The sequence below is a fragment of the Tachypleus tridentatus genome, chromosome 3, assembly GCF_004210375.1.
Source record: "Tachypleus tridentatus isolate NWPU-2018 chromosome 3, ASM421037v1, whole genome shotgun sequence".
NCBI lineage: Eukaryota > Metazoa > Arthropoda > Merostomata > Xiphosura > Limulidae > Tachypleus > Tachypleus tridentatus.
In genome coordinates this window covers 25,858,280-25,877,015 of record NC_134827.1, presented here as the reverse complement: position 1 = coordinate 25,877,015, position 18,736 = coordinate 25,858,280, and positions in this window count along the sequence as shown.

Genomic DNA, 18,736 nt, shown 5'->3' with positions numbered 1-18,736 from the left:
CAGATAAAGCAAACCTAACTCCCCTGTCCAGATGTAATCGCCCAGACCACGAGGCCACGAGCTTTGTTGTTGCACCTCCTGAAAACCGGTTCTTAAGGTTTGGACTATTTCTTCCCACACAAAAGATCAGGCAACTATGTTAGAGGAACGTGTCCTTTGTGTCGTTTATTACGAACATTCAATAAGAACATAAAAGTGAAGCATTTACCTGCGTTAACATCACTGAAATCATTTCTAAAAAAAAAATTGGATAAATACATTTAATACAACCGAAAAATTTATATTTGATATTATCAGTTAACTATGGTATATCTCACAGAAGCATAAATAAAACTGTACAGGAGTCCACATATTTCTAACGGGAACGAGCACTTGCACTTTTAACTTCAAAATATTAATAAATTCTAGTCACGAACGAACTTTGAAATTTAGAGGATTGAAACAGATTAGACTTGGAGACTATCCAGCTAGATAAGTACTGAAAAGATCTACACCCTCTGACCTTCTAGTTTGTAAATGTGTAACAAAGTTCTGTGAATCACGTTTCATAAAATTCAAGAGCTTTCAAGTCGTTGAGCTTTTTAAATTATCTTCAAAGCTTTGTCGCTGAATGGTATGTATGTGTGATTTATAAACTGACGTCCTTAAACTATTACTACTGTTTGCCAAATATCATGTTCACCTAATACATAATCACAGGAGTAATTACTGACCTGAAATGGGAATTAACCAATCCAATGAATGAAAAATTTTGCAATCCACGCTAAAAACTTATCGCTCCATATTCCTACGGTTATGTAAAAACCAACTGCACATCTAAGCCTAATATTCATTTACGTAGTTATATTACGTAAACAGAAGTAGTTATAAAGGGCATAAACTTCTCGTATCTTGAGGTAATTTGTAATAAAATCCGAGCCATATATATATTTTAAAAGCTTACTTAATATTTTGAAAAATTGTAAAGCTTTTACTATTATTGAAACATGAAAAAGTTGAATACACAGTACGAATGACGCAGACTGCAATACAGGTAGTTGAAAATTTTCGGAATATCTTGCTAGTAATCCCTAACCACAACTAATAACATGGTTGGACCTTTAAGTTTTAGTTTGTTTGCAAGTTGGAGGATAAATCCGATTTAAAAATCGCACATGAACCAGTAAGTCACAGCATAAACTTTGAAATAAACATTTCAGTATACATTTAATAACAAATTGAACGTTAACGTCAACAACAGCACCGCTGTAAATAGTGAACTTAAAACATTCTTGAAGAGTCACTTAGGCCAACTTGTTTTTATAACAGATAGCGATCTAAACAAATGTAACTGTAGAACAGACGTCACTACTTTACAGAGCATTTTTATAGTTGAAACTACTGTCTAAACCCCTACTTAGTATGTATACTAGTATACTTACCGAATCTATATCACTGCAGTAGTTTCACATTTAATGGCGCCATGTTCAGTTCTATCATCGAGATTCATGCAATAAAAAGTAGCTAGCCCTTTTATACCCTTGGCGTTTATAGCCATTGACCACCTCGTTTCCTCTCATGTGGTCAGTGGATGAAACAAAGAGGTCAAGTGTCATTGGTCAATTGAAATGCACTTGACGAGAATATCACCCTGCCTCGAAGGAGATTTCTAAGCCTTATTTGCACAAAGTAAAACTGAACAAGAAATAATAATACTGATTATTAATTATTTTAGTATTTGCTAAAGGTCTACGGACCATGCATGTGATACAAAATAAGAACCATAGATTGATTTTAAAAGATATATTTAATACTTACTAAAAGGTAAAAAAAAAAAGTTAATACCGGATATTAATTCATTGAATTTCACTTTTGGTTTTTAACATCACACATACAACTGTTATAAAAGCGTAAATTTTGTAAACAACTTTCTGATAATGCGCGAGACATCACGTGCGCGTTTAAAAGTTGTAATATTTCAACACTTTCAAACGAATGTTTCACTCGATTACAAAAATAGTTTAAAGAAATAATAAATATGAACAAAGTTGTTATAAAAACAAAATGTAATCGTATAAAGTAAATGTTTTACTGTCTTTACAACTATTATAAGATAGCAAAAATTGTGTTAACATTTTAAAATAAGCTTCCATTCGAAAAATATATATAAAACAATATACTTAACTGTTTATATATATATATATATTCTGTTAAGAACTTTCGAGAAGAATAAACTCAGCATATCAGAACTCTTAAACATTGACTTATAAATAAACAATACAAACACAGTATGTAATGAACTCTACTGACGGTTTAACAAACAGATGAATTGTTGGGAAGAGACGAAACCTCTGCAGCTATAATTGTCTAATACACACAAGGTTAATTGCTTTTACATTAAAACTACTTCAAATGTGTTAGTTACTTTTAAATAAAAACGTCATAGAACGAGTTCTTGAAAATACGGAAGTAGCGCGTTAAAATCATTTGAGTATTGGATCAAAAATTTGTTTTTAATGAAATGTGATTCGTTTCAAACGAAAACATTAAAACCTTATCTACTACTGTGAAAACTATTGTGTATCATAATGACTGTTTTTTTGTTTCTTTGTAAGCAACTAGACTATTATTTGTCTGTGTATTGTGTGCATTAAATTTAAAACATACGTTCGTGAAGTAAACACAAAATGAGTAAAATGATCTAACTTTATCATAGCTTAGGTTTCTAAGTTTTGCTTTCAAAAACATTTAAGCCCCAGGATTTATGTACTAACTAAATAAAATGATAAAAAATACAGACAATTCAAGTTATTCAGTTGAGACTTAACTAAATGAAATTTTTTAAATGAAAAGTATGTTACGACGTCGGCTAAAACTCACTTCCTTTTCATCGTTTAAACTGTCTAAACTGACCTCCATATTCTAACTCACAATATTTTGCCACAAAAATAGTTGTCAAGAACTATGTTACTTACAATGTTAAATTAATCTAATGCCATAAAGTGGTTACGAGTTGCACTGTATTTTAACATGAAGCTAATGTTTCAAAATATTGCAACTGTATGGTTGTTACCTATTTGAATGTTTTTTCTATAAACCATTTATAATAATTTTTTTATTTCTCATTAAAATATTGTTTGTGATTCTTAATGTTATTTGTCATTAATTATTCCGGGATCTTACAAGTCTTGCTTTAGTAATATTTTTCAGTTTGAAGCCTCTACATTTTCTCGGGATGAAAAATTAATTTTTTTAACCCTTTCCCTAATTTTTATTTCGTTCAAAACATGTAAAGGAAACAAAATATATATATTTAAAATGTATTCCAGAATAATAAGAAACACCAGTTGAACAGCTCCTTACAGTTATTGGGAAGTTTGTCTTTTTTTATATTTTCAAATTTATTGGCTCGTAATGTAAATGGCGTTCAAATCGCATTTGTTTATCAGTTTCAATCATTTCTTTTAACTTTTAGTATAAAGTATCAAATCTAGAAATTTCAAATGTGTATAATTATGTGTTTAAAAAACGTAAATTAACTTAATGCATTCGTTAGAGAACTGTTCAAAACTTGGATTAGGTTTTCATATTCAGTTGATCTGTTTACTATCTTTATTTTGTTTCTTTTAGTGAGTTTATCTTTCAATAACAGTTGAATACAAAAATAACATACCATGTATACACTAAATATAATTTTTGAAAACCATCTAAAAATATATTGCTAGAGATGTAAAAATTAGCAAGTAAAAACCGTAATTAAATACATAATAGTTAGATAGAGAATGTAGTGTGCTTACACGTTATAAACGATTTTTTTCTGCATTTATAACAAGTGAATTATCCTACCTCTTACAGATCTTACTTCCAGAATTAGCTGTTACTATGCCCAGGTCAGTGTTACTCTTATCTTCGTAAGGTCAAATACCTTTGACCTCGATATCGAAGCACGTACATTAAACATATAGCAAGAGACAAGTGGCCCAAGTGTCTGTACATTATTCGATGAGGATTTCTTCCCCCTGGTGTTAACGACATGCTGTGTGGAAATGGTAACTCAATGGGAACTATTTCGAAACGGTGGAAGAAACATGAGACTAGTGGGGCGGGAGTTGGGTTTGCACTGAAAACCCTGAGGTGTCAAAGGTCGTTTTGTCCTCTAGTGTGGAGGAAATTGTCTGGTCATTCTCTTGCAACAAATTTGTGGGATTTCCGGATTTCGTAGTTAGGTCACCAGTAACAATTTGCTCGAACTTTCTTTCAGTTTTTGCATTCTTTACATTTGAGTATTGTCTTGTCAAATGTTCCTCTTATTTTAGTTAATTTATATTTTGATCTACGTTCTATTATTGCATCTTTACGAGTTTCTGTATCATTGAAGAAATAATGTTTTTGTTGTGTGTTTCTAAGTTGTCGAGTGGGGACAACTGTAAGAACAGCGAAAAGAAATCCATTGTGTAGTTTGCGCTTAAGAACAACCAACCAATCGTATTATCGACAGAAAGCACTAGACTTTAGCTGGAATTTGTGACAAGCAACGATTCTGTTAACACACAAATTTTATGTAGGTTTAAGTTGAAATTAAGTGTACCAAAATTCTAATGTAAAATAATATCTCACATTTTATAAGCGCATGTGTTACAAAAATAAGATTCATTCTTAAATGGCTCAAACATATTATAATTATCCGTTATCACGCCAGTTAGTAATATGAATCAACACTATTATAGAAAAACTGAGCGGTTTGGATCTGTGCAGGTCAATAAATTACGATCCAAAATCACAATTCTCCATGTATAAGTGGCTGATGTCACCAGTACATTCAACTGACTCTAACCAAACACACACTAACTAGTCTTGTGATTGAATATTCATGCAATACAAAAAAATTCTCCATTATCTGTTACAGAGCACTGACGTTTAATCATCCAATTCATAGTGCAATGTAATATAATAGAACATAATTTATCTAAAGTAAAATCGATGACCCAACAAACTGGCTTATATCTACAGGCAACGTTTAATTTTACAGCACGTCTTGTATTTGTATATAATTTGCATTCGAAACGATGAACTCCCACGTGTTGTTGAGTCCAGAATTAAAGCGTATTTAGATGTCGTTACAACTTCGGACTTTCACAATTAAAACACCACAGTTGTAATTTGAACAACCGAACAAATTAATATCTACATTTTATTTTTAAGTTGTTGTACTCCTGCGCATCTTAGTGCAAACTTTACGCGGTATAAACATGTTTAGTTTTCAAGTACTGGCTTTCTTTTGGAACGTTTGCAAATATAAGTCTATATACTTCTTACTTGAATTATGGCCTGTCAGTCAAGTTCAGTTTCAAAGCAAATGACGGTTGAAAGAATTTTTGGCGGGAAAATTTGTCCCTGTAGCAGGGCGTCCGAGTACATAACCCCCAACTAGTAGTTCGACGTGACGTATGAGCTAATTTTAGTATCAACATGACGCGGTCAAGCCCAAGGGGGATATGGGGGTACGCGGACTCGAATTGGTAAACAGGTGTGATGAAAGATTTAGGGATAATCTAACTAGTGGCAATAATCAAAGCTAACTGAATTTCAACATTAGAATAAATATATATGTGCAAATATGCTTGCCCATAACTATGATAAATGAATCAGAAAGTACAAAAAATAAACTGTAACGATAGCTTTCCTTTAAAAAAACAACAACGAAAGTGCATCTTAACAAACTCTACATGTAACCCCTTGTTTACTTAAATTTCGAAATTCCTTTAACCCTAATAACTCTCCTGCAAAAAAACATTTCCGGCAAGTGCAAGTAAACAAATGTTTCCTCAGAAAGTGAACCTTTAGACACAAATCGGGACGATTTTTCGTATTCCTGTTTGTTTTGAATTTCGCACAAAGCTACTCGAGAGCTATCTGTGCAAACCGTCCCTAATTTAGCAGTGTAAAACTAGAGGGAAGACAGCTAGTCATCACCACCCACCGCCAACACTTGGGCTACTCTTTTACCAACGAATAGTGGGATTGGCCGTCACATTATAACGCTCCCACGGCTGAAAGGGCGAGCACGCTTAGCGCGACGGGGTTGCGAACCCGCGACCCTCAGATTACGAGTCGCACGCCTTAACACGCTTGGCCATGCCGGGCCCTCTTCGTATTCCTCGTTGGAACAGACAACGCTAAAATTAGGTGCTTTATTCCTCGCGGTGGACACAGCAGATAGCTCAATGAAACTTTGCTCCAAAATAAACACCCTACAGTGGCACAGGGGCAGGTCTACGGACTAATCCCTCTTTAAACCGGGTTTTGATACCTGTGGTGGGCAAGGCACAGATAGCCCTTTATGTAGTTTTGTGCTTAGTTCAAAAACAAACAAATAATCCAAAATAAACATTGAAGTATTCATGACAAGTGGCGAGTTTCTTTTTCCTGAAACAAAAATGTGCCTGTTGCAATTACTTACGTCTATGATTTGTTTTTGTTTGTTTTTGAATTTCGCACAAAGCTACATGAGGGCTATCTGCGCTAGTAATCCCTAATTTATCAGTGTAAGATCAGAGGGAAGGCAGGTAGTCATCACCACCCACAGCCAATTATTGGGCTACTCTTTTACCAACGAATAGTAGGATTGACCGTCACATTATAACGCCCCCACGGCTGAAAGGGCGAGCATGTTTGGTGCGACGGAGATTCGAACCCGCCACCCTCAGATTACGAGTCGAACGCCTTAACCACCTGGCCATACTGGGCCTGAATTATATGATGCCTTTTGGTTTGATTTATTTGTTGTTGTTTTTTAATTTTGCACAAACTTACACCAAGTCTATCTGCGCTAGCTATCATTAATTTAGCAGTGTAACACTAGAAATAAAATGCCTTTTGGAAAAGTATTGTTAAATGACATTGGAAAACACATTAACATATATTCGTAACATAGACGAAATATGAACAAATATACACATAAATGCGTTTATAAGCGTTGTATTTTTTTTTTGTTTACTTTCAAATCACAATTTTACCAAAACCATCAGACGATCAGTCTGTAAACTAAGAGCATTTAATCAGTTACACATATTTTCAATATACGTTTAGGTGTATAATTAATCAATTGTTCTTATTATTATTGCAATTACATAACAATAAATCTCACACTGTAATTTTGTACTTAGTGGCGTTTGAAGGTAAATATGGGGAAAATTACCTGCAGCGTTTAATTTGATTTCTTCACAATTGTTTCAAAATATTTGCTAGGAAAATAGGCTTATATTTTCAGAAACACGGAACTAAATATAAATTCGATGTATATTATGTATTTGAGTTTTAAAAAGTGCTCTGGATTTTTGTATGTTAAATGTTTAGTCGGTTAGTAACTTGGATGGTTTGTCTGTTTTAGAGCAAAATCCACAATGGTCTGTCTACCCGAGGAATCTAACTCCAGATTGTAACGTTCTAAGTCCGGAAACTTACCGATGTTTCACCGAGTGTCAACTTGGATGGTATCAGATAAATTCCCATCATCGACCTCAGGGTAAAAATTACTCCCAAAATTGTTTTTGGAGTAATGCCGTGTACGAGTAAAAGTGACCGATGATTGAAAGTGAGGTTGTTTGTTAAACGCCCAGTTCTAATTTGATACGTTCCACACACTTTCTTTTTTTTTTTTTTTTTTGCCGCTCTCAGAGGCCCCACGATAAGCAACGATCCCCTCTTGCAGTGCTTGTAGGTGAATCATTAGGTTTTAGTGATGCACACAGACCTTAGTAGTACATGTTTCTTTAGATAATCCTTGAGTTATTCCTGAAATAAGTATATATATATATATGTGTGTATGTGTATATATCTATCTATGTATATGTGTGTATATATACATTAGCGCATTCAAAAGTATTCCATTAAAGCATAACAAGATTAAAAATATTATCACACAAAGGAAAGTGACACCAATGCTGTAGTTAGTAACAAGAGAATTTGTAAGACTACAACTGTGTCCACTGGTGACTGGACTACTGTGTTAAGCTTTAGACACTAACACTCTAATGCCACATGGAATAATAAAACTTTATAATCAACTTGTAGTTTTCCTCATTGGTGTGAGAAGCAGTTGTAAAGTGAGGGCTAGACTTCAAGATTTTACAATGAGAGACTGAAAGTACAGGAAGCTCCTAAAAGCAGCTCACGTACTGGCAAAGGCAATTCAATTTATGAGGATGTGAAGGCAACTCCCCCAGAAAATTAATATAATAATATGATTTACAGTTACTGTATAAGTCAAAATGTGTAAAAGCGGTGTTGTCACAGTACTCTCTGATTCCTTTGGTTCTTCAGATGCATGATTTCGGTTACTAGGCAGAATTTGTTCTCAAAAATGATGTAATAAGCTACCAACTACTAAATAAAGTACCCCCCACTCGGACATAAGTTATGTGAATTCGTGATTAACGAAAGGTTATTTTAGGACATGAAAGATTGCTTACCTTGTATGTAATTGTAATCGTAAAATAATCCAGAAAGCTGCAAAACGTAAAATGTGAAACCCCAAGTTTGCAGGTACTTGCCTCCCCAAGGACAGAATGAATCTTCAAACCAAATTTCATATAGATCCATTAAGGGTAGGTGGGGTAGTGGTAAAAAACGTAAAAACGCCCATAAATATATCAAAATCCAAAGAAAATTTGTATGTCCCCCCACATGGGCCTATTAAACCTCTGTACCAGTTTTGGCAAAGATCCATACAAACCCTGCGAAGTAGTTGAACATGTAACATACATAACTGTAATATTTGTATAAATTCCTAAGAGTTCAAAAACTGCTTCAAATATACATACAAAACTTTCTTTAGACGGCTGGTATGGTTACCAAGACTGTTTTTTTTAATATAAATAAAGTATAGAAGAACGTTTCGACCTCCTTAGGTCATCTTCAGAATGATAAAGAGAGTTTGCTGTTTATCGTTGTCGGTAAAATAAAATCTTAATACCCGTACCAGCCTCTTGAGGTTACATTTTTACTTCAAGTTGGTTTCTCGTCGTCACGAAAAGATTTCTTTACTAATATTCAACAGCGACAGGTAGCTGTTTACATATCACTACGATATTTCCCGTATAAAGACACGAGTTTAGCAAGCTGTAAAACAATGAAATTTGTTTGTTTGCTCTTGAGGAAAAAGCTACACACTGAGATAGCTGAACGCTGACAGCTAACTGCCTTTATCGAAACTCAGTAAGTACTCAGACTTACCGTTTAGCAGCTGGAGGGCACCAGCGTATGATTTCAGTAATAGGTAAAATTCAATAAAATGTTTACAGTTTTGACCGTATTAAGCTGCAACAAGTTTACCACTTGTACGTGAAGTACAGTAACATGTTTACAGTAGTCACTATACTACATTGAAACTAGATACTGATAGTATATAAAATTTACTATAATGTTTATAGCGGTTTACTGTACCACACTGAAACATGATTACCAGTAGTGTATAAAATACACTATAAAGTTTATAGCGGTTAATGTACCACACTGAAACATGATTACCAGTAGTGTATAAAATACACTATAAAGTTTATAGCGGTTAATGTACCACACTGAAACATGATTACCAGTAGTGTATAAAATACACTATAAAGTTTATAGCGGTTAATGTACCACACTGAAACATGATTACCAGTAGTGTATAAAATACACTATAAAGTTTGTAGCGGTTAATGTACCACACTGAAACATGATTACCAGTAGTGTATAAAATACACTATAAAGTTTATAGCGGTTAATGTACCACACTGAAACATGATTACCAGTAGTGTATAAAATACACTATAAAGTTTATAGCGGTTAATGTACCACACTGAAACATGATTACCAGTAGTGTATAAAATACACTATAATGTTTATAGCGGTTAATGTACCACACTGAAACATGATTACCAGTAGTGTATAAAATACACTATAATGTTTATAGCGGTTAATGTACCACACTGAAACATGATTACCAGTAGTGTATAAAATACACTATAAAGTTTATAGCGGTTAATGTACCACACTGAAACATGATTACCAGTAGTGTATAAAATACACTATAAAGTTTGTAGCGGTTAATGTACCACACTGAAACATGATTACCAGTAGTGTATAAAATACACTATAAAGTTTATAGCGGTTAATGTACCACACTGAAACATGATTACCAGTAGTGTATAAAATACACTATAAAGTTTATAGCGGTTAATGTACCACACTGAAACATGATTACCAGTAGTGTATAAAATACACTATAATGTTTATAGCGGTTAATGTACCACACTGAAACATGATTACCAGTAGTGTATAAAATACACTATAAAGTTTATAGCGGTTAATGTACCACACTGAAACATGATTACCAGTAGTAATATATATTTATTAATCTACAAATGTCGATGTCACCGGGCTTCGGATTACGTGCAGTTTTAAGAATTACTTAAGTAATTTAACAAAATCTTTGGTAGTGGTTAGGATACGATATAAGCAGTGTTACTCAGTTAAGGCTATGTTAAAATGTTTAACAGTTGCTTTGTTAGTTTAGTTTACCTATTTAACAGCAATACATATGTATGTTTATTAACTGTGAAGTTTAATTTGAAATTATCTTACCAGGAAATGGTTTACCTAGAAGTAAGTAGCGTAAGTTAGTAAACTATAGGTGTGGAAGGTTTAGTATTCTATTTCCAGTGGTTACGAGGATTAGGTGAGATTTTGTAAATGTCTGTTTGAACTTTTGAATATCAGTTGAGATGTTCATTAATTATAATGACTTTCAATATCTATATAGTAATTTGGGGTCAATAACGTGAGTATATGCCCCAGTGGGGAGAGTTTTGTTTGTTTTGTTTGTTTTTGGAATTTCGCACAAAGCTACTCGAGGGCTATCTGTGCTAGCCGTCCCTAATTTAGCAGTGTAAGACTAGAGGGAAGGCAGCTAGTCATCACCACCCACCGCCAACTCTTGGGCTACTCTTTTACCAACGAATAGTGGGATTGACCGTCATATTATAACACCCCACGGCTGAAAGGGCGAGCATGTTTGGCGCGATGGGGATGCGAACCCGCAACCCTCAGATTACGAGTCGCACGCTTGGCTATGCCGGGACCCCCAGTGGGGAGAAGGAAAAAAAAAAAAAAGCTCAGAATCACCCAGAATCGTAAAGGGAAATACATTAAGGGGTCCCATCAATTATTTGTTATGCGAGGGGGTATCTTTTAGAACGCCTCCGCTATCACAATGGTACGTTTATGGACTTATACTGATAGAAACCAGTTTTCGATACCTGTGGTGGACAGATTGCAGATAACCCTTTGTGTAGTTTTGTGTTTAATAATCAACACAACACACATGTCGTTTGTGATTCCACCACCGTTTGTGACATAATTTTATAATGTTAAGAGCTGACAGTAAGTCCCAGTGGCACAACGGTATATCTGCGGACTAACAACGCTAGAAACCGAGTTTCAATACTTGTGGTGGGCAGAGAAGAGATTGCCCTTTGTATAGCTTTGCGCTTTACGATAAACATTCGAGTGGCTAGGGAAATTAAGAAGTTGTTTGAAACAAAATAAAGGAAGGAGGTCGCATTTCTTATTTCTAGGTTAAAAGATACAACATTTGGAGGTTTTAAGTAAGTTAAGATCGTGAAACATTCAGTGCTTAGCAAACCTGAGAGCTTTAAAATTTAGTATACTTTTCAGTTGTTTTTAAACTTAAATGTAGAACTTTCCGTGACAGCACTTTTCTTTATTACTTTAGCAACTTGTTTTGTAACACTTCATAAATTTAAAAGGGTTACGTTTCATTAGCCATCTTTAATTTAAGTTCATTATGTTTTATCTTATAGTAAAGCCACATCGAGCTATCTTCTGAGGCAACCGAGTGGAATCGAACCTCTGAATTTAGTGTTGTAAATTGCCGCTGTACCAACAGGGGACGCTCAACGCTCATTATGTTAGAAAACCATGTAGGATATCGTATGCAAATGTTTTATTTTCAACTGGTTGGTTAGAAGAAAGGCGGCTAGTTAACAGAAATAACTCCCAACTTTTGGGCAATTGTCTGTCTGACCAGATAGTGGCATCTGTCAGTCACGGCTCCAAAGTGCGAGCCACGAACCATGAATTACCGTTACTAATCCGTGCATGTTAACCACTAGACCACTGTTTCCACACGCCGTGGATGCTATCCACTAAATAACCGGTTTCATAATCCGTGCATGTTAACCACTAGACCGCTGTTTCCACACGCCGTGGATGCTAGCCACTAAATAACCGGTTTCATAATCCGTGCATGTTAACCACTAGACCGCTGTTTCCACACGCCGTGCATGCTAACCACTAAATAACCGGTTTCATAGTCCGTGCATGTTAACCACTAGACCGCTGTTTCCACATGCCGTGCATGCTAACCACTAAATAACCGGTTTCATAATCCGTGCATGTTAACCACCAGACCGCTGTTTTCACACGCCGTGCATGCTAACCACTAAATAACCGGTTTCATAATCCGTGCATGTTAACCACTAGACCGCTGTTTCCACACGCCGTGCATGCTAGCCACTAAATCACTAGTTTCATAATCCGTGCATGTTAACCATTAAATAACCGGTTTCATAATCCGTGCATGCTAATCACTAAATCACTAGTTTCACAATCCGTGCATGTTAACCATTAAATAACCAGTTTCATAATCCGTGCGTGCTAGACCATATCCAGCTCATTTGTAATGAAGGTGATAAGTCAGTTCAGTTACTTCACCAATTTTTTGGTAATACAAGCATTTTGGGCTGGAAGTCAGTTCAATTATTCTACCATCCTTTGGTAACACATATATTTTGGGCTAAGGGTACCCAGTCAATTTTCACCCTTCTATTAGACTAACCCAAAAGCTTGTGGTAGGTGACGTTTACTAGTTGCGTACCCTCAATCTAGTCCATCACTCCAAAATCAAAATTAGATATGGTTAGCGCAGATATCCATCCCTCTTGGAGCTTTGCGTTAATTGCTTGTTTGTTTTTCAAAATTTCGCGCAAAGCTACTCGAGGGCTATCTGTGATAGCTGTTCCTAATTTAGCAGCTAGTCATCATTACCCACCGCCAACTTTTGGGCTACTCTTTTTCCAACGAATAATGGGACTGACCGTCATATTACAACGCCCACACGGCTGAAAGGGCGAGCATATTTGGTGTGACGGGGATTCGAGCCCGCGACCCTCGGATTACGAGTCGAACGCCTTAACCCACCTGCATGAAATCAAACAACAAAGAAAGTAGTTCCTTCTCCCAATTAACTTGTCAAGCAAGTTCAACAGCATGATTAGATGACCTGGTATTAGACTCCATGTGTGTAAATAAAAACTTCATAACATAAGGTTATCCTGGTCAATATTAGAATATAGAACTGTATATTTAAAGGAGTAAAAAAATATCAAATTATTTAAAATCCTCAACAGAATGCAACTAACGATTTTTTTTTACCGTTACGAACTGCACTCATTTACCACCTTCAGAAGGTTTAAAACCAGAAATGTTCAGTGGAGGTGAATATTTCAAATTTTAATGCAACCTACATTACATCCGTTGATTGTGACCACCACGTTAAAATTACTTCCTTTGTTTATACAGAAAGTTTCATTAAGAGAACTAACACAGTAATTAATTTCCAACCATATGCATTACAAACCAGAGGTATAATGGGAAAATAAACTTCACTTCAGAGACAAACTGAAATCACTGGAGCGACACCTATGGGTACTAATTGGAACAATTAACCCATCTACATGCACACTGTCTGTTTAAATACATCAATTATTACACTGGTAAAACTATAAATACGTTATGTTAGTATATTTAAAAAGTGACAACTGAGAAACCACTATATCCAAAACACTTACACTATCGTAGTAGTTTGATAAATTCCATATTTTGTTTGCTTTTTTGATAATACATGGTAAAGAGTTCGTGTGCAGTCAGAGAAAGGCTATGACTTAAAAAAGATTGCTATTGAAAAATTTTTTGGACATTTATATATAATATAAACCAGAACGCTCGGGTTATAGGGTTTCTATTTCATTTCTATCAAGACTTAGCGGGCTCGTGTGTTTTTCTAACATCAAATATATACATATATATACATGAGCGTGCTTATTTATTATATAACCCATAGCAGAACAAAACATGACTAAATATTATTTCGCCTGGTATATTTCTACACTTAAATTGTTGTCATAATATTCATTCGTCATATGACTAACTTTAACTTTGGCCGTCATAAACAAGAGTAGTTTGAACTTAAATAACACTCATTAATTTTTGTATACCTTCAGTTACTGATTCTTGGCTGTTTGTTTAACAAAGTAGTTGAAGTCACTGTATAATAAAATCAATAAACAGGAACTGCGCTGAAATGTTTATTACTATGTTTCAGTGCATTTTCATTTGCACAATTACATACAGTGCTTCAAATTTAGGACATGGATCATTTCCCGACCTTCACTGGGTACTGTATGTCCTTTACTTTTAAATTTAGCCGCATGCGAATGCTACGGTACGAACTGACCTAAAATATGTCTTCACGTTCTATAAACGATAAAGGAGCTAACGGTCAGTGGTCTAGTGGCGAGCTAATAAGACAGGATCTGGAACTAGCTTCTTAGCAGTGCCATCTCTCTGTTGACGTTACCACAAGTTCCCGGGCTGTCAGGGAAGTTTTGTAATGGTTAGCTATTGTGAACCAAATACTTGAAGTGTTTTCACTTCTTAAACAAAATACATTCCGTCGTTTGCGAGGAACTGGTTTTTGTAATATTTCTGTAGAAAAAAACTATATATTACGGTATAGTTTCTCTCAGCTGTGTGTTTGCAATGTCTTCAAAATAATTATGGTTCACGCACGTTTCGTAAGAGCAAGATCCGCTTGTGCTTATGGTAACGCGATCAAAAGGTAGAAACTAGCATCTGCGTCCTATTCGTAAAAATTGATCAATCTCTTTATGTATGTGTGTGTGTGTGTGAGGTCGCTACGACAAGAGAAATTACATCTATTGTGTTTACAAATGATTAAAGTTATAAATCCCATTGATTGTTTTTACGGTTGTTAGATATTTAAAATAGAACAAAACTGAAATGAACGTTTGGCTTTAGCCTGACGGAACACACTGAATCTGAGAAGGTAAGGTGAATACGTTCACCGTAGATTTATAAAAAAAAACAAAGAGGGCAACACAGTTTAAACTAGGCTCGACATGGCCAGCTGGTTAAGGCACTCGACTCGTAATCCGAGGATCGCGAGTTCGAATCCCCGTCACACCAAACATACTCGCCTTATCAGCCGGGGGGTGCGTTATAATGTGGCAGTCAATCCCACTATTCTTTGGTAAAAGAGTAGCCCAAGAGTTGGCGGTGGGTGATGATGATTAGCTGCCGTCCCTCTAGTCTTACACTGCTAAATTAGGAACGGCTAGCGCAGATAGCCCTGGTGTAGCTTTGCGCGAAATTCAAAACAAAACAAACCACCATGAACTGAATCTTATTTTCTAATATTCAAATTCAGTTACTGAATTAATAAATTTTTCTTGTTGTAACTGTTTGCGTAATATCACAAACATGAAAATTAAATGAACTACTTTAATATTCACGAGGTGAAGAAGCAGACCATGGCTTCTGTCATGTGAATCGTGAAAATTATATAGAGAGATAACGACCACGTTTAATGTGCTATAATTGAACTATTTATGTTTGATTCAACAAAAATATTTGAAAAGTTTATATTTGTTTATGATCTTCATTAAAATATGAATTATTTTGGTTTATGTCCTACTTATTATTTTCTCTCTTTTTAACGTAAACTGGATTTAGCCTAATCTATAACCACTTAGTAAACATTGCGTGTCTCAAATTCTGCGAAACAGACTATAGATGTGTAGATGTTGGCAGCTAGGTAAAGTGATGATGTGTCTCCGGCTGTGTTATTTTGTCTTTTCAGAACCGGTAAACCTCCGGCAGAATGTATCATTACTCTCAACTAAATCACGGTAGTGATTCACCAATAGAGGTTTGTGCTATTTTAGAGAAAAGCTCGTGTTTGAGGTTAAGCCAATAGTATAAGCCAGCAAGTTAGCATTTTTCACCTGCGAAAGTTGGTTTTCTCGTGGTATTATTGTCTCCCCTCACATACACAAGAAATCATAAGGCACTTGGATTTTGTGATCCCAGCCACCCAGTGTCCCTCATCAAGGGAAGTTTGTTATTGTGTGCTTTATCGAACGTTTGTCGCCTTCTTCCTTCTCAATGAGGTCATCAGCCCTAATCTTCCGTCTGCCCTGAAATCCTTCAGACGTCTCTCATCTCTTCACCTTCCGTTCATCATTCTCAAGACTCCAAAGTCTGACCAGCCTCTTTAACTAGAATTAAATAATTCAGATAGCTAGCGATAGGGAAACATCTGACCAGTCTCTTTAACTAGAATTATGTAATTCAGATATCTAGAGGTAGGGAAACATCTGACCAGCCTCTTTAACTATAATTATGTAATTCAAATGTCTAGAGGTAGGGAAACATCTGACCAATCTCTTTAACTAGAATTAAATAATTCAGATAGCTAGCGATAAGGAAACATCTGACCAGCCTCTTTAACTATAATTATGTAATTCAAATATCTAGAGGTAGGGAAACATCTGACCAGCCTCTTTAACTATAATTATGTAATTCAGATATCTGGAGGTAGGATAACATCTGACCAATCTCTTTAACTATAACTAAATAATTAAGATTTCTCTGAACACCATAGTTTAGGAAATTTTCTTTCCTTTAAAAATTAAATCTTTGTCATGAGATTTTCTTTTCGTATCTTTAACCTTCTCGCTTCCATTTCTTCTGTTTACAATAATTATTTTTACAGCTTACACAGACATTTTTTGTATGCTTGAGGTTAAGCCTATACATTGTAGGCTAGGAAGTTAGTATATGTCACTCCTTCGCTTTTATTGTTCCCAGTAGTCGTTGTTACAGCCTACAATGGATCTTCACGAGAATTATAAATCTGTTTCCAACCAATTAATTCAAACATGGAAATATACCAAAAGACTCGTCATTTCCTGAGTCACAGTTCCAAAAGTTGTTTTAGTGGCACCACACTAAACCAGTTTCGTGGTTTTAAGTAGACTGCTCTAACCCATAACACGGTACAATACGGTGTCAGTATCAGCTTTCCATTAAAATGTTATATATTCAATACCCCGACAAATATACGATACGTCAAACCATTATTTATAGTGAATCATCACAACGAGATCTATAAATACAGGTTATCTATATAAATTCATCTGTAGCCACTATTTGTTACCGTAGAACAATAGTACCTTCAAAGCTGCAAACCGCAGGGAATCGAACCCCAGGTTTTAGCGTGAAAGCTCCGAATCTTTTCGATGAGCTAACATAGGATTGGAGAAAACTTGACACAGTCATGATAATATATATCAATGAAAAAAATAGCCAAACTTTTATTACGTAGAACGTTTAAAAACACTGAAGAAAAAAAGGTGATTCATATGGTCGCTCTTATTTAGACCGTGGTCTACAGCTTATGTAATGTTTTATTTGTCAATTGTCATTTAAGTGTTTTAAAAGCTGAGGTTAAAGTTGCGCGTATATTTATATTGAATCAGTAGTTCGTAACGGGTGTTTCAATCCATATAATATTTATGGTAATAATTTCTTTTCGGGTTCATTTTTATACAAGATTAACTCGTTGTTATGGTTATAATTATTCAATAATTACTGAACCCTTTTTATTATTAGTTATTAATCAATTAGATTCTATATTTCGGCTATTGTTCCCCCGTTTCTTAGCGGTAAGCTCGAGAGTTTAATACCAAAAACATGGGTCCGATGGCGGCTGTTGGAGTATCACAGACAGCCCGTTGGGTAGATTTGGGCTTAACAACAAACAAACAAAAAACGTTTCGGCTCCTAATCTTCTACTGCCTTCAGAAAGGTTTATTTTGTGTGTGTTTTTTTCTTGTAGCAAAGCCGCATCGGACTATCTGCTGACCCACCGCGGGCAACCAACCCCCTAATTGTAGCGTTGTAAATACGGAGACTTACCACTGTACTAGGGAAGAGCTGCTCCTTTAGGAAAGATCCAAGAGGGATTGTTTATTGTGATACAGACCAGGATCCATAGTTTTCGTCTCGTTGCCAAAATAGCCCGCTGCGCTATGAGTGTGTTCTAATGGCAACAATTCTGATTGAAAGGTAAGCACACAAAAGGTTAAATGCTGATGAGCAGTCAACTATGCAAGTTATGGGTTGTTAGTTTGTTTGTTTTTGTAATTTCGCGCTAAGCTACGCGAGGGTTATCTACGCTAACCGTCCCTAATTTAGCAGTGTAAGACTAGAGGGAAGGCGGCTAGTCATCACCACCCACCGTCAACTCTGCCGGGCCGTGGGTTGTTAAAAATAAACTGTAAGAGTAACAATTAAATAGCTCTATTTAATTAGAGTAGCCCGAAAGCTGGCGGTAGGTGTTCTTTACTAATTGCCTTCCTTTTAGTCTATCAGTTCAAAATTAAAACGGCTAGCGAATATTTGGAACAAACTACATCAAACCCAACTTATGCGCTTAACCTGGTATTGCCAGGTGGTTAAGGCACTCGACTCGTAATCCGAGGGTAAGGGGTTCGAATCCCCGTCGCACCAAATAATCTCGCCCTTTTAGCCGTGGGGTTCAGTCCCATTATTC